At 42.1% G+C, this 24,014-nt stretch overlaps 1 long non-coding RNA gene across 1 annotated transcript; it reads right to left on the bottom strand.

Moving 5' to 3' along the window:
* Positions 1–6,546: 6,546 nt before the first annotated feature.
* Positions 6,547–12,213, bottom strand: LOC142489799 (uncharacterized). Its single transcript, XR_012799950.1, has 2 exons — positions 11,372–12,213; positions 6,547–9,351 (listed from the first exon to the last, which is right to left on the bottom strand). It is a non-coding gene; the product is annotated as an uncharacterized LOC142489799 (long non-coding RNA).
* Positions 12,214–24,014: the final 11,801 nt, after the last annotated feature.

Below are 24,014 nucleotides of genomic sequence, written 5' to 3'. Positions count from 1 at the left end.
AACCCTGCCATAAGAAAACATTAAGTAATGAAAGGTTACCTCTTTTATAATAATTTTCAGCATTGTTTCATTTAATTTCTACTTGTAGAGCATATAGTATTTTTCAAAAATATTTTGAAATGTCAGTGCATTTTTTTTTTGCCCTATTTAAAAAATGGTTAAAATCAGTGGAGAAACTTTGATATTAAAATAAGCATTCAGATGGTTTCAATCCGCGCTCATGCTTCCTAAGAAAATCTTGAAGTAGATCAGCTCCCCCTTCTTGCAGCTCTTATGTGTGGAGGTAATCCCCTCCTCCACTAGTGTCCACTGTAGAGAAACTCCACTGGCGAACCAGTCATAGAAGAAAGAAGAGTGCACCAAGGGTGAAGAAGTATGTATTCGACAATACAATAAAAACCTCAGAATCCACGATATGGTAAGGAGAGCAAGGGAAAGATGCGGAAAGAAAACTGAAAAAAAGGGGTGGGGGGAAGATAGAGCTAATAGAAAGATGAATAGGGTATCATTAAAAATCACATTGATAAGTAAAAATTGAGTTTATAGGTTCATTTGCAATATTATGAATTTATATGTTATTTTCATATTAGTTTAACATATCTACTGTAACAATAATATAATAATATTCTGCGGTTTCCCCTTGTGGTTGCTTGCACCACATCCCCTTTCCCAATTGTTCCATCTGTGTGTGTTTTGTATCTATGTATTTTTATTGGTACTGTTATGTTTACATTGTATTACTATTCATGTTTTATAGCTCTATAGGTTTATAGCACTTACAGCAGTCATATCTCAAACACTGTATGAACTTATTGATGAACACCATCAATATTCATTTTGCCTATGTTTGATCTCAGTACTGTATATACTGTGAAGTTATCATCATAAGGTTTCTGTGGGATTCCCCTTTCCGTTTTTTACGTATCACCCATTAGCAAAACAATTAGACTAATTGATGTCTGCTGCTAGAGAGGGCATATGAAGCCTTTAGTAAGTGCACCAAACCACCGCCTGACGAAGCCCATACGTGTGTGAAACGCGTAGTGGTAGAGTTATCATCTACATCAGTTTCTGTGCAATTGTAAACCGCCCTGTGCATATTATGTGTACTCAGCCAGTTTTATTGAAGTTTTGTAAGTCCAGGAGACGCGGCAGCTTGCTACATACGGGCTACACTGTGACACGTGAACCCGGACGTAGCGTAGTATCGCGGAGATACCGGTTGATCCCAGCTCGTGGTCTCGATCAGTCTGAGTACAGCACTCTCTCCAGACTCTAGACCAACTGGTGTGGCAGCACAGACACGTGATCTCTCAGATATCCACTTGACTACTAACTTTGTACATGTAAGTTACTACTTGCATTTTTATTGTATTGTCTAATACATACAGCACTCTTGTGCTTTTCTTTCTTCTATGAAAATAAGCATGTAAATGAATTCTTTTTGCTTCCAGTTACATATTCACTTGCTATTTATTCAATTCTGAAGGGCTGCAATAAGAGGTTTACGGCACAGCCTACTCCAGGCTGTAGCAAAGGGCTATTGGACTATAATGCCCATTATATAGATATCTAAGCACGCCATATGGCTTGCCTGCACAAGGTGACGAAATTATAATAATACACTAAATACATGCAATGTATCAATTATTAATGCATTGCCACAGTGGCTATGAAGGTATCATGCTGTCATAACCACCATGGCTGGTAAGCTATTGGTAACCCTAACACTAGCTTACCTACCACAGTTTGCATGCCTAAAAGGGTAGCAAGTCAATGCCCTACTAAACAATGAGGTATGCAAGGCGTTAACCTTCGGTATATTGTATATCGAAGACTCCTGACAAATTATGCTGCTAAATTGCCACCCCCCACCCCCCCAAGACGATTCTTTTTAGAAATCCTAGTTAGTAAAATCTGCCTCCCCTCCCCTAGGCCTATTCTTATTGCTGACATCTACTGCTCCCTTAAAGCCCCACTACAATACTTGACGGATATCACTCATTTGCTGGGCACAATCTCCTCTCTGAATGGGAAAAGTGAGCTGTTCGTTCTAAAAACAACATGATCTAGACACAATTCAAGTCACTAAATTTAACCCAATTACTTTCCCAATCCACATGGACAAACCTAAAATCTGGCAACCATTCCTTGATAGTTTGGATCTTATCCTCTTGATCCAACAGAATCTAATTCTCTGGTATCCTACCTGGCCTATTACTAATGTGAAGCGCTATGTACACTAATGGCGCTATATAAATAAAGACATACATACATTGACCATGCAATAGTGTACTGTGTAAGGAAAATCAGACCACCCCAATCAAGCCCTAAAGTTCTCCTCACTAGAACATTTAGAAATTTTAACCCACTACAATTTCTGGCTGACCTTACCAACTGCCCTTGGTATAATCATCTTTACACCGGACCCTGATTCTGCGCTAGTTTATTTCCAAATAGAGTTCTTAAAACTCTGCCATACATGTGGCGGGGGAAGGGAGAACCAGGCTTATAATAAAGGTCAAGCCCACTTGGTTACCCCTGACTCATGTTTTGGGGTCCTAGAGTGTCAGCTCTTGGGCCCGGGCATTGTGTATGCATTACTGTGACTGTGTGCAAAATATGAGACAATTGCCGTTTGTGTTTTACTGTTTCCAGAGGTCCTGGGACGCCCTGCTTCAGCACAGTGCAGGAAAAGGTAGAAATGGGTATGAAGGGGTTAAAAGATATCTGCAGGTATACACAGAGTCCTTAGTATAGCAAGGGGCTCCCCAGTATACCCTTTGGCCAAAGGCGTCATAAGCCTGCATACCAACGTCAAGGTATAACCAAAATAATGCAGGTCCTACACTACACTGCGAACCCTTCCTTTTACCTCTGTGAGAGGGTTTTTCCCCTCTCACAGAGGTAAAAGGAAGGGTTCGCAGTGGTGTGTAGGACCTGCATTATTTTGGTTATACCTTGACGTTGGTATGCAGGCTTATGATGCCTTTGGCCAAAGGGTTAACTAAATAACCAATTATTATTATTGAAGTATTTTACTTTATATGTTTTGTCAATTGGATGCAGCATTGGGCACCCCCTGTCTCTTGTTATATACAATTGCCACGCTCAGTAGCTCTCTGGTTGACATAAATATATATTCACTTTGTGGTGGGTGTGGGAGTTTGAGCTTGCTGGGTATCTGTGGCTCCCCAGTATAGCAGTGGTACCCACATACTGTACATGCCCAGATATCCTGAGCCTAGAGTAGGGGTTCAGGAAGGTGCTCACGCTAAGGTTATGAAGCTGAGCAGGTTTTTCAGTGTTTTAAATGTTTAAAAGTATTTTTCTAATGTGTACCAGGAATGAGGCTAGTTTATGACCCACCATTCCAGGGGGCAATTAAGCATAACCGAAGGCCTGCCTTATAGGGGACCCTGGGGAGAAGCCCTCCAGGATCTATACAAAAGTTAGAGCTTCAAAGGGGTTAAACAGCTGGCCAACAACTGGGGGGATTCTTTGACCAGAAGCAGATATGCTGTCACTGAGCAAAGGGGGTTTGGCCAGGTGGTATTATAAGCTGGTGCAGGCCATGGGGAAGTTGTTCTCTGCTGTAACATCAAGAAGGAGGGGGGTGGGGGTGAAGAGGAGTTTTATCACCATCACAGATTTGAACCCCGCTCAAGATTCATCAGTTCTAAGAGATCCATCTAAGTTTTTCATGAGTCCATCAGTTCCATCTTGTGTGATTCCCCTGAGATTCGGTCCCATTGGAGAAGTTCCAGCTCTGAGTAAATCGTCTACATTTCTCAGAGGATAATTGACCCGAATTCAACAGCTAGAGGCCACAGGAAGGAAAAGTGGCCAGGAATTATTATGCTGTGTGTTTGCAATTAGGAAAGATTAGTTTTGTCACCCCAGTTCCCAAAGTAAGTATCTTTTTACTGTATTTTTGTGTAACATAGTTGTGTGCGTTCATTAGGTGAATAAACGCAATTTATTTTTTATCTCTCTGCTTGCTCAATCAATGATCCCGGTAATTAAAAGTTGTAATAAGCTTGGTTCCATCGTGACAATACCCATACTATGCTATGCAGAATAAGAGTACGGGTCCCACCTTCCGCGGGTTACAACCGGCATTATTAGCTTTACCATTTGTGGAGAAGCTACAAAGTAACTGGCACTACCAAGGATCTTAATGAATACATGCATGCTAGTACTTCTAGCCCTCTCTATCAACCCTATCTACTCTACTCTACTCCGCCGGTGTCTGATGTCACTTCCGGGATTTGCCGTCCGTCCCTGATTTCAGTCCTCCATCACCCTACACGTTTCACACAGAGTTCCTGCTTCCTCAGGGGTTTGTAGTTCCTGTCCATGCATGCTAGTACTTCTAGCCCTCTCTATCAACCCTATCTACTCTATTTTTATTGCGTAATACAGTACAATATTTTGCTTTAATGCTACCAACATGATGGTGGTTGCCAGAGTATGTTTTGTTTAATATTATTGTTACAGTAGATATATGTTAAACTAATATGAAAATAACATATAAATTCATAATATTGAAAATGAACCTATAAACTCATAATATTGCAAATGAACCTATAAACTCATAATATTGCAAATGAACCTATAAACTCAATATTTACTTATCAATGTGATTTTTATGGATATTTCTGATACCCTATTCATCTTTCTATTAGCTCTATCTACGCTATCACTTTCTCTAATGTTACCAGCATAATGGGGAGAACATAGATTGTAAGCTCCACGGGGCAGGGACCTGTGCCTGCAAAATGTCTCTGTAAAGCGCTGTGTAAAACCAACAGCGCTATACAAGAACATGCTATTATTATTAATACTGTGTTTCCTTAAAGATCTATCTATATATTTTTTATCTTATATTTAGATGAAACTCAAGAAGACAAATTACATTCACTGGAGGACAAAAAGGATATGATTTTATTTGAAATACATAAACATTGGGAAACGCATCTCCAGTGAAGTGAAATCACACACAGACCCACGTCTTCAAGAAAATACATATCACCGGAGTGACGAAAAAATGTCTCTTAATATTTTCTGATTATACTTTGTCACAGTAACATATGACAAGATATAACAAACACCAAATATCTGGGTTAAACTGAACGAGGCTTAGATATAATAAAATATATTTATTCCTTAAAAAGGTGAACACAGCAATATAGTACAATTAACAGGCAAGAAGGTAACACTTACTTAGGGTTGGGGAATGGAAAAGTATCAGCTAGCAATTCTCCAGCAATCCGGTGACATTCAAGGTGAAATCAGAACAAGAACTGTAGGGTTGAAACAGTTTATATACCTTTGTAACCCTATTCTTAACATTGAACACAGACTATTGGTGAACAATTATCTGTATCCAATCCCTAACGTGGAAACACAGTTTAACCCATGCCCCCCAGCTAGTTAGCCCATGCGTACTGGGACTCTGAGGGTCTTATTTCTGTAGCCCCATAATTAAATCAGGGGCGACGACCAGTCTACCAGATGAAGTATCTGGCAGGATCTTCATTGTTTGTAGGTGTAGATATAACACTTACAAACCACTCCAGTTTGATGCTTCTCTGCCCTCAGGTAAACAGTTAGATTGGCAGTCTTTTGATCAGTACTTGGTTCCTAGCGTAAACAATCAGGACAGTTAACTTTTGATCACAGGGCTTATGCTAAATCATCCGGCTGCCCTTCCTGCCCTATTAGCATAGCAGATGGAGTCTGCATTTTCAGAGCAGATCCAAAATACCATATAAACTTTAATATCTTCACATATTAATACGTTCCGTTCTGGTGGGCCCAGTGGGTCGAAAATTGCCAGTTTTTAATGCCTACAGTGACTCTACATATTGGCCAAATTTCAACTCTCTGCGACCTCCAGAACCGGAGATACAGAAATGCACTTTAAAACATTTTTAAAATACAGGATTATAATGAAACATGGGAACAGGGGAACATACATTTTCCTGACATGACAAGGTGTAAGCCACATTCCTGGACCGCAGTCCAGTTAACCAGTTGCCTCCCTGGTGAGGTCAGGGGGTGGCCATATGTGGTGCAACCCCTTTAATACCGGGCCAACCCCCCTCTCCCTCTACATACTTGGAAACACACAGCTTGCATGTACTGACTGATCTGTGATCTGTGTGGTTGATTTCAAGTGCTGGTTGTTTAAAGTGTTTGCAGTTAGAACCACAAGCAGTTTGAACCAGGAAGCGGGTAAACAAAGTATAGTTATTGAACTACAGTTTACTGTTAGTACTTCTAAACTTCATAGTTGCTAGAATGAGCAGGATTGAAAATGCCACTTGAAAGGAAAATCCGTTATTTCCTCCCCTGGCTTCAGCACCGAGAGGAACCTTTCCCCTGCCAGGTACACTGAAGCCTTGTGACTGGATACACTATCTGCAACCGTTTTGCAGCAGACTTCCCAGGAAGCTTCACGCCCTGCAACTGTTATCTCCGGTCTTCGGTGAACTTTTCAGGCCTGGGAGACGAACCAAATGAAACGTAACGCACGCCAGGTTTCAAATCCTTTGTCTCAATTTATTACTCATAGGGTAATGATTTTTATACAGAAAGAAAAAAGATATTAGTTAGAGGCGTAACATAGGCGTATCATAGGCGTGACATAGGCGTATACTAGGTGTGTCTTGGGCGTAGCTTTAATTAGAGGCGTGATTTAGGGGCAGGACATATTAGTGGCGTGACTTTTGAGACGTGTCCCTTTTCAATACAAGCAATGTTCTGAATACATAGCTTATTCATTGTCTGTTATCAAAAGAGACCTTGAGTCTTAGCAACTTTATTTCACTACCTTGCTTCTTGCAGAGAACTATGCTATTATATTCTACTAAAACACCAGGAAATTGACCTTACAAAAGTATCTAGTGATATCCTGGCCAGGAAGAATGAAATGCAATTTAGCAGAGAAACTGAGTGCATTTATGAATTATATTTCAGCAAAAAGGCTGACTACAGAATCTTAACTAGTTATGACCAGACAAAATGGAAGCTTAACATGAGTGCAGACTCTGGCCTGACATACTGGTCCTAACAATCCCTCCTTTTTGTTCTCTAAAAGAACAAATACCCTTACTAGGTACACTTCTCTATGACTATGGCCTTATGGGGACCAATAGTATCATAGACTCTGTTCATGGCCACATATGAATTATTAGTTGCATACATGGCGTGAGATGAAACTGAAGGTTTCCTTGAGACAAATGAAAGCATTGCACACTTAGCACAGTGAAAAATAACAAAAATTGCTGCGATTATACTAATCACTACAATAAAACCATAGAGAATTTTCATACCCAATTCTCCAATCCAACTAGTGAGTCCTGACATCCAATTTAAGTTAAGGCCTGAGGATTCTTTACGCATCCTTGCCTGAATTTCCTGTAACTTATCCATATCTTTATGAATAGCGCCAGACTCATCTTCAATATAGGCACAGCACTTCTGTCCTACAAGTTTACAAACACCTCCTTGTGAGGCTAGCAGATAATCAAGAGCCATTCTATTCTGTAATAATACTGTTCGGATCTGCTCTTGTTCATTAGTCAGACGGATAATAGCATCACTTGTCTGATTAAGAGCATCATCAATATTTACCATCAGCTCACTTAATTTAGAATAGAGATCCAGAACACCTAAACTAGGTATAAAAACCCCAGCTGCAATGCGGGCTGAACTAATGGTCCTGGTCAGATCTTTTCGATTTCTCAGCCTTCCTTGGGGTAATGTGTCAGATACATAGAAAGTGGGAAGGATGAAACCCAGATAACAAAGGGCAGTGTGATTGCAGGGTACAATCTTAGTGGCCCACATGCCACACAACCAATAGAGAGATATATATATCATTAAATATTTCTATAGATTAGAAAATGGCTTACATCTCAATATATCACATAATCTAAGGGTCAGCTATTTGTGAGAATTGGTGTGGGCTAATTTCTGCTAAGAGCGACTGCACAAACATTCTTCTTGCACACATCTTTCATACTGCATTTACTCAGAATGGCAAAACGGACCAAGATGGCTGCTTTGGTCACAATGGCTGACGTGATCCTTTCCTTGTGGTTGACTCACTTCCCTTTGTGACCTCCCACCTTCCTCATATCCAGTCTTCTCAGTCCCCCATATCCTTAAGAGACAGTCTATTTAAGGAACAAAACAGTTAACCATTTCATAGTCCTGATGGACCAAGATGTCCAAGTTGTGCATAACTTCATTCCTTTCTTTTCTGGCCATTATATCAGCCCAGTTGATTTCTTCTTCGGTCTCTTCTTCTGGGGGACTGGCGACATCATCACCGCAGAGAGGCATAGCGTCGGTGGGGGTTGCAACGCACTTCTGGATCAGAGTTTTGCTGTACTTAATACATAGAGAGCAATGAGTAGGACAAACACACACATACAAAAACATTCGCTAGCTTCGCTCAAAGCAAATCAATCCAACCACCAAGTCCCCATGGTCCCTAAATCCTGGATAAAATACATAACATTGCGCTTTAACTAGGGCGCATACATGCCCCTCCTTTTGAGGCTAAAATATAGTCTAGAGCTATTTTTATTCTGCGGGGTCATTAATTTAAACTAAACCTATTCTTGGTTAAGTGAGTAAATGTCTGTGGCTGTATGATTTAGGATATCCCTGTAAACCTGTCATACAGTAACCCAACTCCTACATTTGGGAATAAATTCCTTGAAACTTATTCTTCCCATAGACTACTTTTTAGCACTTGTGTATTGGGTGCATCTCTTCTGTTTCTAACTCTACCTGTGAGCAATTAACATAACCGTGTGTTTGACTGATAAAGCATTCTCCCACCGGGATATCATTCTGCAGGGAGATTCTATTAACCTAGAAATCCAAACAAAATAAACAAAGTTAAACAAATAATACCTTATACTATTTTGTCATCCTTATGGGACGCCACGTACACAAACATAATGGAGCATACATTGTAACTGAAAAATAATAAAAACCTGTAAAAATAAAAAGTTCAAAGTTCGTGTGTTGAGGCCTGGACATTTTTGCCTATAACCTTTCTCCCTTGATTAGTGGTCAGAGAGTATTGTGTCCATCAAAACACTTATTTGCAGGCGCTGTGTCTTTGTCTTTATTAGCTGTTTGTGCCTAGGCTGGCACTATTTTGACGTGCTTGATGTGTATCCATGATGATAAGAAATTTTTACTGCAATGCTGGTGATGAGTAGCATCTAAATGGCCTTTTCATCTGGGATGAAGAGCGTGCTTGCGTAGAAAATGCTTGACCATTAACTCGTCTTGCGTTGGTGCACTTTCAACTTTAACCTGTGCCTAGAAAGACACAAAAATATATATTAGTTGCATGCAATACTTATTAATTGTTTTATTACCAATAACATGGTCCTTAATTAGTTACTTTGAACTACTGATGGTCATAACTCATCCCATAAGTGTCTCATAGGGAGAGAATTTATACCTAGAAATAAATTCTTGTATTAATATGGTTACTACTATTATTAGCATCCGCAATATTAAACAGAGATATTCCCTATTAACGCTCCTCAAATTTTAAATTAAGCAACTAATATGGACTTGACTTTGCTACAATCCAAGTTCCTAAAACTTGGTACCTCAGCCTTTGCCAAACCAATTGCTTCCATAATCAACTCTATCCTGTCTGCAGGCCATATCCCTAAGACCTGGAAAACTGCTAGAGTTATCCCAATCTTCAAAAATGGGGACAAAAATACTGTCTCAAACTACAAATCAATCTCTCTTCTCCCAATACACACTTACTCTCATTCATACCTAACTGCCATCTGCCATTTTTTCTGATGCAAATGGTGTCAACCTTTTAGTCATTTAATACTAACTAACCTTAAAACTCGCCCCACAAGTCAAGCATCCCAACAGCCTGCACTCATGGCTATTGTCCCACACCCACAGTCACTCCTGGCTTTCACCTCAAACACTCCACTGTAACTATTCTGCTAAAAAAAATGTGAAATGCCCTGTATATAATATATATACCCTGTACACTTATGCAATTACACTTGCAATAATATATCCCCTGTCCTTTAACTCTATTTCCAGGACATACCCAAAAACAAATAAATGGTTACAAAATTATAAATTTGGCAGATATTATATATCCCTCAACATAGGGACGGCTTGCTACCTGCTTTGCTGTGACATCTGCAAAGGTATTATTATTTACCAGGGGCCTGTCAGCTCTTGGAGTTAACATTGTTATAATAAATTCAATAACCTATATATGTGTCTCCCCTCTTTTGTTCATATATTATCTATATATGTGAACAAAAATACAAAAAAAAATTATGAAAACAGGTTGCTTTGATATATAGCAATATTAAACTGGTAAATAGATTTGTATGTGTTGTGACTACAAAATTATTTACTGCTTGTGTTAAAAGAAAAAGCCTGCAGTAGGTCTTTTAACAACTGTGGCATTTACAATATAAGAAAAAATCCTGAAATCCTGAACAAAAGATTTCCTTTTAAAATAGACAAATAATTTTGAACTCTTTGCAAAGTGCTGAGCACACGGCCAGCATTAACTTTAAAAGACACTCTGACTTTAAAAAGAAAAAAAAAATAATTTTCAAAGCGCCTTTTTTTTTTTTTTCTTTCTGGGAAAACAGCCAGGAATTTCACAGTACAGATAACGGGTTTCGCTGTCTAATTCATATTAACTGCTGGATTAATCCTCACGCAGGGGATTCTAACGTTAGTTTAATGTTAAATATGAAGCTTTCCACGCTGTCCTAAAACTGCATTTTGTATGGTCTTTCAAAAATTAAATAACGGGAATATTTCAAATTACTTATAAACACCAAGTCTATGTCTACAGGAGCATGCAACATTCTTTCACTCATTCACCTGAATGCCTTCTGCAAGAAATCTCATATTCCTGCAAACTTCCATCAATACAATTGCTATCCCGTTTTAACTATGCCCTCTTTTAAGCTAAACAAAATATCTTCAAACATGCAACAGTTATACCATGACTAAATAAACAGCAAGCTTGACCCTACCTGTCTTGTATGGCTTCTACACTGCTTATTTAACGGAGACAATTCTCGCTAAAATAACTGACCTCCATGCTGCTAAAGGCAGATATCATCACACGCCGCTCACACCACGGACACCCTCCTTTTGAAGCGCTATGTACATTAATGGCGTTATATACATATATAATACAATATATTAATTCAAACAGTGCTTATGAGCTCTTACCAGCATTTTAAACAAAAACATCTTAATCCTGTAGAAATAAAATTGAAATGTGTTATCTTACTGCTTTACGGAAAAGAAGACAGTTCTACATTACCTTGTTCTCATGATTAAACTGCTTATGCATAGAGCTAGTTAATTTTAATGTGAATGCTTCGCATTCTTTAAACTGTATTGTCTCCGTTAAATAAGCAGTGTAGAAGCCATACAAGACAGGTAGGGTCAAGCTTGCTGTTTATTTAGTCATGGTATAACTTCTGACACCAAAACTGAAAGGAAAATCCGTTATTTCCTCCCCTGGCTTCAGCACCGAGAGGAACCTTTCTCCTGCCAGGTACACTGAAGCCTTGTGACTGGATACACTATCTGCAACCGTTTTGCAGCAGACTTCCCAGGAAGCTTCACGCCCTGCAACTGTTATCTCCGGTCTACGGTGAACTTTTCAGGCCTGGGAGACGAACCAAATGAAACGTAACGCACGCCAGGTTTCAAATCCTTTGTCTCAATTTATTACTCATAGGGTAATGATTTTTATACAGAAAGAAAAAAGATATTAGTTAGAGGCGTAACATAGGCGTATCATAGGCGTGACATAGGCGTATACTAGGTGTGTCTTGGGCGTAGCTTTAATTAGAGGCGTGATTTAGGGGCAGGACATATTAGTGGCGTGACTTTTGAGACGTGTCCCTTTTCAATACAAGCAATGTTCTGAATACATAGCTTATTCATTGTCTGTTATCAAAAGAGACCTTGAGTCTTAGCAACTTTATTTCATTACCTTGCTTCTTGCAGAGAACTATGCTATTATATTCTACTAAAACACCAGGAAATTGACCTTACAAAAGTATCTAGTGATATCCTGGCCAGGAAGAATGAAATGCAATTTAGCAGAGAAACTGAGTGCATTTATGAACTATATTTCAGCAAAAAGGCTGACTACAGAATCTTAACTAGTTATGACCAGACAAAATGGAAGCTTAACATGAGTGCAGACTCTGGCCTGACATACTGGTCCTAACACCACTCAATGCACATCTTGCCACATGTATGTGCACTTGGAGAAGCTGTTCCAAGGAGCATACCGCTGTGAAAAGTGTGAGCGGGTGGTCTCTTTAGAGTCAGAGATTGCTGATCTGAAGAGGCAACTTGCAATATTGAGGGACATTGGCAATCTTGAAAGGGAATTAAAGCTCACTGAGCAGGCCCTTGCTTCGACTAGTGGTGCAGATGGTGGCGCTGTTAGTGAGGAGCAGGTAGGTAGCTTGGTTTCTTTTAGTGAGGAGCAGGTAGGTAGCAGGGTGACATTTAGAAGGGGAAGCAGGGGCAATAGGGAGAGGCAGGTCGTTTCTGAGCTGACACATCCCTATAGATTTGCCATGTTGAGTGAAGATATTGGGAATGTTGGGGCAGAAATGGCAAGGCTGGGGGAGACTAATTCCTCTAGCAGCAAGGGGAATAGTTCCTCCAGCACAGTGGGGACTCAGGATGCTCAGATACAAAGAAAGATTGTGGTGGTAGGGGACTCCATTATTAGGAAGGTAGATAGGGCAATCTGTTGCCAGGACCGCATGAACCGAACAGTTTGTTGTCTCCCGGGTGCTCGGGTTCGGCACATTGCGGATCGGGTAGACAGATTGTTGTGGGGGGCTTGTATTGACCCGGCGATCTTGGTACACGTTGGCACCAATGACAAAGTTAGAGAAAGATGGAGGGTCCTAAAAAATTATTACAGGGATCTAGGCCAAAAGCTTAAGGCAAGGACCTCCAAGGTAGTATTTTCTGAAATACTACCAGTGCCATGCGCTACCGCAGGGCGACAGTCAGAGATCAGAGAGTTTAATGCATGGCTGAGAAAGTGGTGCAGGAAGGAGGGGTTTGGGTTTTTAGAGCACTGGGACTCCTTTTCTGAGAGGTGCCATCTATATTCTAGGAACGGATTGCACCTCAATGAAGAGGGATCTTCTGTGCTAGGGGGGAGAATGCTAAAAAGGTTGGAGGAGATTTTAAACTATGATGGAGGGGGGAGGGGAATGAAATAGATAATGAACTAAATGGAATAGATGAGGTTACAAGGTGGTATGGAGGTAGAATGGGGGCAAGTGCAAGTTTGACAAGCAGTGAGACACCCATAGTAAATACAGATAATACTAGAAAACTTCTAAAGACTAAACCAAGTGGGAGCAGAAAGGAAGGAGCAGATAAGATAATAGTACAGGCTGAAAAAAAACTGAAATGCATGCTTGCTAATGCAAGAAGCCTGACAGATAAAATGGGGGAGCTTGAATTAATAGCTGCAAGGGAGCAGTATGATATCATAGGCATTACTGAAACATGGTGGGATGAAACTCATGACTGGACAGTTAATTTAGAGGGTTATTCCCTTTTTCGGAAGGATCGAACAAATAGAAGGGGAGGGAGAGTATGTTTATATGTTAAACCGGATCTAAAACTTATTACTGTATAAGGGAATATGTTTATGTAGAGACCTTGTGGATAGAAATTAGCAGTGGAGGTAAAAGTATAAAGAAAATGTTTGTAAGGATATGCTATAAACCACCAAATATCTGTGAGATTGAGGAAGCTAAAATACTTTTGCAATTTGAGAAGGCATCAAAACTGGGTCATATTTGCATAATGGGAGATTTTAATTATCCAGACATAGACTGGGGCAATGAGATTATCGTTACAACTAAAGGGAACAGGTTTTTGGGGGTGCTTAAAGACAATTATATGACCCAAATTATTGAGGAACAAACCAGGAGAGGGGCAGTTCTGGATTTGGTCATACAGAGGCGGCACACTTTATTTGACTGCGGCTCGTTCCGCAAGCCAGGATATGTCCCGGCTTGCGAGCCGCAGCCCCTCGGCGTGCCGCGCATCACCGATGCGCGGTCACGTGTCATCGGGTGCCTGCGCCCCCTGCACGCGTGCACAGGGCTCCCCGAGGGAGCCCTGGTGTCCCGCGATGTGGGGGACGGCGGTGGGGGGTTCCGGGGGACCCGGCGGACCCGGAGAGGGGAAGGGGAAGCCCCGATCGGAGGACCGCTCCTCCGAGGCTTCGGCGCGCGCCCGGGACATCCCGGCGCGCGCCCGGTTATTGTCGCGGCCGAGACCGGGCAAATGCTCGAATAAACTCGGCCGCGACATTATCAAACAATGTAGAAGTAATAACAAATATTCAAGTCCTGGAACATTTGGGTAACAGTGTTCATAACATGGTCTCATTTGAAATAAATGATCAAAAAACAGATTACTTGGGTTCAACAAAGACTTTAAACTTTAGAAAGGCAGATTTTAATAAACTGAGGTCTAATCTAGTAGTAATACAATGGGATGATGTTTTTCCAGGGAAAAATGTAGAAGATAAATGGGCAGTCTTTAAAACATTGTTAGAAAAGCACACTTATCAGTGTATACCCTTGGGTAATAAGTACAGCTAAACCCCGTTATAACGCGGGTCTCGGGGTCCACCCCGAGACCACCGCGTTACTAACGGGGTCGCGGGGAAAAAAATGGCCGCCGCGCTTTAGCGCATATTCATCCCGCGGGACAGGAGATGGGAGCGGGCATGTCCCTCCGCTCCCCGCTTCCTCCTGTCACCGCGGGACAGCCCGCGGGGCAGGAGATGGGAGCGGGGATGTCCCTCCTGTCCCCGCTTCCCCCTGTCACCGCGGGACAGGCCGCGGGGCAGGAGATGGGAGCGGGGATGTCCCTCCTGTCCCCGCTTCCCCCTGTCACCGCGGGGCAGGAGATGGGAGCGGGGATGTCCCTCCTGTCCCCGCTTCCCCCTGTCACCGTGTGACAGCCCGCGGGGCAGGAGATGGGAGCGGGGATGTCCCTCAGGTCGCCGCTTACCTCAGATCCCGCTGCCTGCATGGAGGTGGTAGCGGGGGGTTTCTTCTCCCCACCGCTGTCCCTGGCGCTCCCGCTGCCTGCGCGGGAGGAGGGGGGGAGCGGGTGGTGGTGCTGGTCGCGGCCTTTCCTCTGCTCCGACCCCACCCCCCGTCTGTGTAGAGTGAGAGAGTGTGTGTGTGTTTGTATATATGGGAGAGAAAGTGTGTGTGTGTATATGGGTGTGTGTATGTGGGTGTGAGTGTGTGTAAGTGTCTGTGAGTGTGTGTAAGTGTCTGAGTGTGTGTGTAAGTGTGTGTGAGTGTCTGTGAGTGTCTGTGAGTGTCTGTGAGTGTGTGTGTGTGAGTGTGTGTAAGTGTGTGTGAGTGTCTGTGAGTGTAAGTGTGTGTGAGTGTGTGTGTGTCTGTAAGTGTGTGTGAGTGTGTGTGAGTGTGTGTGAGTGTCTGTGAGTGTCTGTGAGTGTGTGTGCGTAAGTGTACAGGCAAAATACATCTGTTAAAGTGCAGTTGTCTGTTTATTTCTATATAATAATTGTGTGCAGTGTGCAGTGTGTGCAGTGTGTGTGCAATGTGTCAGTGTGTGCAGTGTGAGCAATGAGGAGTGTGTGTGCAGTGTACAGTGTGTGTGCAGTGTGTCAGTGTGTGCAGTGTGAGCAATGAGCAGTGTGTGTGCAGTGTGTCAGTGTGTGCAGTGTGAGCAATGAGCAGTGTGTGTGCAGTGTGCAGTGTGTGTGCAGTGTGTCCAATGAGCAGTGTGTGTGCAGTGTGTGTGTAGTGTGTGTGCAGTGTGAGCAATGAGCAGTGTGCAGTGTGTGTGCAGTGTGAGCAATGAGCAGTGTGTGTGCAGTGTGTAGTGTGTGTGCAGTGTGTCCAATGAGCAGTGTGTGCAGTGTGTGTGCAGTGTCAGTGTGTGCAGTGTGAGCAATGAGCAGTGTGTGTGCAGTTTGCAGTGTGTGTGCAGTGTGAGCAGTGTGCAGTGTGCAGTGTGTGTGCAGTGTGTCAGTGTGTGCAGTGTGAGCAATGAGCAGTGTGTGTGCAGTGTGCAGTGTGTGTGCAGTGTGTCAGTGTGAGCAATGAGCAGTGTGTGTGCAGTGTGCAGTGTGTCAGTGTGTGCAGTGTGAGCAATGAGCAGTGTGTGTGCAGTGTGTGTGCAATGTCAGTGTGTGCAGTGTGCAGTGTGTGTGCAGTGTGTCAGTATGTGCAGTGTGAGCAATGAGCAGTGTGTGTGCAGTGTGCAGTGTGTGTGCAGTGTGTCAGTGTGAGCAATGAGCAGTGTGTGGGCAGTGTGAGCAATGAGCAGTGTGTGTGCAGTGAGTGTGTGCAGTGAGTGTGTGCAGTGTGTGCAGTGTGTGCAGTGTGTGCAGTGTGTGCAGTGTGTGCAGTGTGCAAAAAAAATGTAAAAAAAAAAAAAATTTAAAATTTTTTTTTTTTTTTTTAAAACGGGAGCCACGGGAAAACCGCGTTATAACCGAATCGCGGTATAACGAGGCGCGTTATAACGGGGTTTAGCTGTATAAAAGAAATAAGTCAAAAGCAATGTGGCTAAATAAACAGGTAGGGGAGGAAATGGCATATAAAGGACACTAGATGGCGCTCAAACACTATACCTATGTGCAAATAACAGTGAAATAAACAATCAATTAAAATAAAACAAATTATATATAAACTTCACCGTGCAATAAATAAAGATAAAAACACTCAAACCCTTGTAGGACTGTTTCAGGGTCCACACTCAAAGTACAATGGAACGGAACCAGGGGAGCGTCAATATCTGAAAAAATACATACAAACTACCATAGTGTATACTGTATATAAAGCAACATATAAACGGTAGGGCTCCAAGGAGCAACAGAGTGCTGGATTAAGGAATATAGTCCATAAACAGCATATAATTAGGGAGAATAATATCCCAGAAGAGAGACAACAGAGCCAAGAATAAAAAAGCCAAATCAAATTTATCCGGAAATGGTAAAATTCAAGGCTTACAAGATACCAGATTCAAACAGGCGTGGGTAACAGGTTTAAAGATGGAACGCCGAGTCGCGACCTCGTGGACCTCCTGCACGTCTGACTTCTCCACCGGTATCTCCTGTACTGCAGACTGGATGCCGATACGTCACTTCCGGGTTTCACGGAACAGTTGGCGCCAACGGAACATCAGCTGGAGACTGTCTCCCTCAGGATGGTACGTTGAGGGTTACGCTCTACGCGTTTCGCCGTATAGGGTGGACGGCTTCGTCAGGAGTGACGTAGACCCATGGGAGGATACATGAATCACCCCCTAGGGTCTCCTCAATCAGCGCTGCTCCCTTCCTCCGTTAACACACGAGAACACTGATCTGCTCCCGGGATCCCTAGGATTGTGATCCCGGGAGCAGATCAGTGTTCTCGTGTGTTAACGGAGGAAGGGAGCAGCGCTGATTGAGGAGACCCTAGGGGGTGATTCATGTATCCTCCCATGGGTCTACGTCACTCCTGACGAAGCCGTCCACCCTATACGGCGAAACGCGTAGAGCGTAACCCTCAACGTACCATCCTGAGGGAGACAGTCTCCAGCTGATGTTCCGTTGGCGCCAACTGTTCCGTGAAACCCGGAAGTGACGTATCGGCATCCAGTCTGCAGTACAGGAGATACCGGTGGAGAAGTCAGACGTGCAGGAGGTCCACGAGGTCGCGACTCGGCGTTCCATCTTTAAACCTGTTACCCACGCCTGTTTGAATCTGGTATCTTGTAAGCCTTGAATTTTACCATTTCCGGATAAATTTGATTTGGCTTTTTTATTCTTGGCTCTGTTGTCTCTCTTCTGGGATATTATTCTCCCTAATTATATGCTGTTTATGGACTATATTCCTTAATCCAGCACTCTGTTGCTCCTTGGAGCCCTACCGTTTATATGTTGCTTTATATACAGTATACACTATGGTAGTTTGTATGTATTTTATCAGATATTGACGCTCCCCTGGTTCCGTTCCATTGTACAGGGGAGGAAATGGACAAGAAGAGGAAGGCGTTTAGATTCTTTAAGTCAGAAGGGACAGAGACTTCGTATCAGAATTATAAGGAATGTAACAAAAATTGCAAAAGGGCAATCAAATTAGCAAAAATGGATAATGAAAAAAGGATTGCAATAGAAAGTAAGGTCAACCCTAAAAAGTTCTTTAAGTACCTTAATAACAAAATAATGAGAAAAGAAAATATAGGACCCTTTCAGTGTGAGATGGGTAGGCAGATTATTGGAGATAAGGAAAAAGCTGAGGTATTAAACAAATTCTTTGCCTCTGTGTTTACCAGGGAAGAATCAATTTCAATAGTAGGGCCGCAGGAGGAAGCCACAACCTCCATATTAATGAACAATTGGTTAACTGAGGAAGAAGATCATAAGCGACTTGAAAAAATTAAAGTAAATAAGGCACCTGGCCCCGATGGCATACATCCAAGAGTTCTCAAATAGTTAAGCTCAGTAATAGCAAAACCATTATATTTAATATTCAAGGACTCAATTTCCACAGGCTCAGTACCACAAGATTGGCGTAAAGCAGATGTGGTGCCTATATTTAAGAAGGGAGCTAGATCACAACCGGGAAATTACAGACCTGTAAGCCTGACTTCAATAGTAGGGAAACTACTTGAAGGTTTAATATGGGATAATATTCAGGAATACCTAATGGAAAACAAAATTATTAGTAATAGTCAGCATGGATTTATGAAGGATAGATCTTGCCAAACTAACCTTATTTGTTTCTTTGAGGAGGTAAGTAGGAATTTAGACCAGGGTAATGCAGTTGATGTGGTCTACTTAGATTTTGCAAAGGCTTTTGATACGGTTTCACACAAGAGGTTGTTGTACAAAATAAAGAAAGTTGGACTCAGTAATAATATATGCACCTGGACTGAAAACTGGTTAAAGGACAGACAACAGAGGGTTGTCATAAATGGAACTTTTTCAGGTTGGGCTAAAGTCGTGAGTGGAGTACCTCAGGGATTGGTACTGGGACCCCTGCTTTTTAACTTGTTTATAAATGACCTTGAGGTTGGGACCGAGAGCAAAGTCTCCATCTTTGCTGATGATACTAAATTGTGTAAGGTAATAGAATCAGAGCAGGATGTAATTTCTCTTCAGAAGGACTTGGAGAGGCTGGAAACGTGGGCAGGTAAATGGCAGATGAGGTTTAATACAGATAAATGTAAGGTTATGCATTTGGGATACAAGAATAAAAAGGCGACTTACAAATTAAATGGAGATATATTGGGGGAATCCTTGATGGAGAAAGATTTAGGAGTGCTTGTAGATAGCAGGCTTAGCAATAGTGCCCAATGTCGTGCAGTAGCTGCACAGGCGAACAAGATCTTATCTTGCATCAAACGGGCAATGGATGGAAGGGAAGTAAACATAATTATGCCCCTTTACAAAGCATTAGTAAGACCACACCTTGAATATGGAGTACAATTTTGGGCACCAATCCTAAGAAAATACATTATGGAACTAGAGAGAGTGCAGAGAAGAGCCACACAATTAATAAAGGGGACGGACAATCTAACTTATGAGGAGAGGCTAGCTAAATTAGATTTATTTACATTAGAAAAGAGGCGTCTAAGAGGGGATATGATAACTATATACAAATATACTCAGGGACAATACAAGGAGCTTTCAAAAAAACTATTCATCCCACGGGCAGTACAAAGGACTCGGGACATCCCTTAAGGTTGGAGGAAAGGAAATTTCACCAGCAACAAAGGAAAGGGTTCTTTACAGTAAGGTGAGTTAAAATGTGGAATTCATTACCCATGGAGACTGTGATGGCAGATACAATAGATTTGTTCAAAAAATTTGTTTTAGATGGGAAAGGTATACAGGGATATACCAAATAAGTATACATGGGAAGGATGTTAATCCAGGGATTAATCCGATTGCCAATTCTTGGAGTCAGGAAGAAATTAATTTTTTCCCTTAATGGGGTTTTTTTTGTTTGCCTTCCTCTGGATCAATAAGTAAGTATAGATATAGGATAAAGTATCTGTTGTCTAAATTTAGCATAGGTTGAACTTGATGGACGGAAGTCTTTTTTCAACCTCATATACTATGTAACTATGTAACTATGTAACTATCCCAGATGGATTTTGATATTAAGACCTGCGGAGTGTGGGGGTGGGGGGGAAAGAGGGGGGGGAGAGAGGGAGAGGAGAGAGGGTGGGAGGGGTTTGGGGGTGTGGTAATATCTTTAGCCTGTAAATCCACATGGTTTTTCTTTGTGAGATTGTTTGTATTATAGCCTCTCCTTATCTTTATCTCTACTCTATTAATTCCCGTGAATGAAAGACCCTGTTGATCACTGGGATGACATTTCTGGAAATGGCTAGAGACATCGTGTCTCCAGCCCAAGATGTTTCTACAGAGTTCACTAATCCGTTGTTTTAGACATCTTTTTGTGTGGCTTACATATTGTATTCCGCATGGACAAAGTAACAGATATATTACATATTTACTATTATAATTGATGATTTTTTTTACATCACATTTTTCACCTGTTTAATTAGATTTGAAATCTTTTGTTGTAGTTCCATATTTGCAATATCTACATTTTCCACATTTCAAAAAATCTGATGGTATTTTATTTGTTAGCCAGTTTTATTTTAGCTTCTTTTGTTTTTGGGAATACTTGGTGCTATTCATATTGATTTTTATATATTTTTTAATGTTTTCTGCTCTTGTGGAAAAAAATGTCTTAGTTTGTCTAATAACTTCCTTTAACAAAGGATTTTGTTGTAAAATATGAGGTTTTTTTTTTTAGGATTGCTTCTATTTTTCTATATTCACTATTCTATTAAGTTAGAAATGAGACCTTATTATCCTTATTGTTTTTTTCTTTGTATTCCAATAGTTGTTTTCTATTTGTTTCGAATGTCAGTTTTTGTGCTAAATCTGTAATCTAATTTTCATAGTGGCTTTCTTCAAACTTTTCCATGAGTATCTTTGATTCTTCAATAAAGTCCTTTGTGTCAGTATAATTTCGTCTAATGCGTTTGAATTCTCCAAAGGGAATGTTTTTTATCCGTCTATAATGATGATTACTGGAAGAAAAAATATTGCTGTTACAGTCAACTTTCTTGATGAATGTTTTAGTTTGTATGACTTGATTTTCGATCTATATACACAAGTCCCAAAATTCAATTTCTTCTTAAAGCAGCAGTCCAAGCTGCCGTATTTTTTTTAACATTTAATTTTTTTCCCCCTTTAAGATGTGCAGCAATACAAATTACACAATGATAAGTAATTTGCTAAGTTGCATATCGATCGGCGAAGATTCGGCTTGGGGATTCACTAAATGATTGCATCTTTGGTCCTCTTCTGCTGCACTGACATAGTTCTGTGGGGAAGATCATGTGACCAGGCAGTCACTAGATACAATTGGTGCATTGCTAGAGAGAGGGCAGGGCTCAAAAAGGGGTGTACCAGAGCCCGTTTCAGAAGAGGAAGGGGATGCGACTTTGTAAATGGTAGCTGTGTGTAGCACCCTGCTATATTTCCATAGCCTGGCATATAAATCCTGGTAATAGCAGGCAGTGCTAGGGTTAATAGGTTGCAACCTGGTGAGATCACCCCCCCTCCCCCTGCATGTCTCAATGTAGTGTAACGGTTTTTGTGAACCGGCCTGACCCACCCAATCTCACATTGGCCCGTGTGGTCTAACCTGTCCCCATTACAGTGTGATAGTGTCTGGTGGTGCACCTGTTGGCAACAGGACTCCTGAGTCTCCCGCATGAGGGTGTATGGGGAGGACCCGTCCAGACAGGCAGCTGAGGTAGTGTGCTGAGTCCTACCTATTTCCAGTGCAGCGCCTCCACCTCATCAGGGTCCCTTCGGTCACTTGGGGATGGTCCTGGCGAGGAACTCCTCTGTGGTGCTCCTCTCTGTACAATCACTCCACACATGTACACGAGAGGGTTTGTAATTAAGAGCATCTTTATTGGACTGTGGGCCATGCTGCCCTCCACAATGGGGTGTATTAGCCCTCCATTGTTACAGCACTTCCCTTTACAAGGTGTAGTTCTCCTTAAATAGGGATTCCCTATCCCAGCGGGATGTCTTTACTCTGTGCCAGGTCCCTGGACACAGTCTTCTTATTCAGCTACTATAACATAACTCTTCTCAGAACTAACTCTTAGACACAGTGCTGTGCCTTATGTACACTCTGGAAGCTGACACACCTCTGACATCACTAACCATGGAGTCAGAGCCTGTGACCACTCCCATCCATACATAGGGCACCTCACCAGGGTGTGAGGGCAAACCTCCATAATTACTGCTGGCATGCCCACAACTTACCAGGCCTTACTGTCAGCAGGAGAGATGACTGTAGCCATTTTACATGACCGCTACAGTAGCAACTTACAGGCACATGTCTGGGCCTGTGAGCTGCTGGGACCACATGACAGGATGAGGGCCTTGCTACATTTGATTTTGCCCAGTTACTGGGACAGAATAGCTTGGCCCCTCCTACTGTATAAAGATGTGGGTTCCTCCAAATTAAGGGATTCCTGCCTTACCCGTTAGGGGGTGAGTCTGGTGCTTTCCAGTTCTAGCCATGGGATAGGGCTCAGTGCAGTGCTCCGTAGGGAGTGGGGGCAGTCTTCTCTGCTTTACCCATTAGGGGGTAAGGGTGTAGTTCATCCCTACCATAAGGGATGAAGACTCTTCCTAAGGACTGGGAGTTTCCCCCAGGGTGAGGGGGGGGGGGAGGGGGACAGATCTGCAGTTCAGTCCTACACATGGGGGTAGTGGGAGATGTATGCAAGGACCTGTACTCATGTATGCTGGAAAGATGTGGTGCACCCTAAAAAAAAATGCTACAAGTATTTTCTCATAGTGCAGAACTGATTTACTTTAAAAAAAAAAACACACACATGTAGGATATTGCTAGTCTAAAGCTTTAAAGTTGCAGTTCATGCAATATCCTGCATGTGTGTTTTTTTTAATAAATCAGTTCTGTAGTAAGAAAAAATACTTTTAGCATTTTCTGTTTTAAAAAAAACAACTTTGAAAGACCAATTTTCTTGTATTCTATTTTAACAAGCATGCTTGTTCCTATAGCAACGATTTACATTCCCCATATTTAAAGATGTCGCCAAACTTTGCCGGTCAATAGACGGAGAACGAATTGACTGGCAGCTAGGCAGTTTTTTTTAGGTAAGTAGAAATTGCCCACATGAAACTATTGAAGTTAAAAAAAAAAACTAAAAAAAAACGGGAGCCTGGACTGCAGCTTTTTTTTTTTTAAATATCTTTCCTTTATTGGTGTCATACAGCGGGTAGGTACATGTTACAGAAACTGGTTAGCAAGCCAACTTGTATATACGGCGCAGTACATGTACATTACATAGGGGAGGTAAGCGACACACAATAATCCCTTTTCCTTTTTTCAGAGATGAAAAGAAGAGGGGGAGACAAAGGAAGGGTGGATAGTTGGGAACGACTTTGGGAAAAGAGAGGGGGAGGACGGGGGGGGTATGGGGGGGGGGGAAGGATTTTGAGATTCGTTGGTCGGGGGGGGGGGAGGGGGGGGATGGGTGTTACTGTAAGGTTTATGTGGGGGTTGGTAGTCCTGGCCAAGGTTCCCAGACTGAATAAAATTGTGGGGTTTTTTGTTTCAACATTGCCGTCAGTTTTTCCATAGTCATAATTCCGTCTATCCTGGAGATCACTGTCCTTCTAGAGGGGGCTTTAATTTTCTTCCACGCCGCCGCAACACAGCATCTCGCAGCCGTCAATATTGCCGCTGTGAGTCTGGCAGCAGGGGCAGGGAGGTTGTCGATTGGTTTTCCCAGCACGTAGGTCAGCGGGTACAGGGGTATATCTATATCCAGGGTCTCGGTCAGGAGGCCCTGGATCC

Source organism: Ascaphus truei, chromosome 3, assembly GCF_040206685.1.
Source record: "Ascaphus truei isolate aAscTru1 chromosome 3, aAscTru1.hap1, whole genome shotgun sequence".
Lineage (NCBI taxonomy): Eukaryota > Metazoa > Chordata > Amphibia > Anura > Ascaphidae > Ascaphus > Ascaphus truei.
This window is presented reverse-complemented; position numbering and strand designations above follow the sequence as displayed.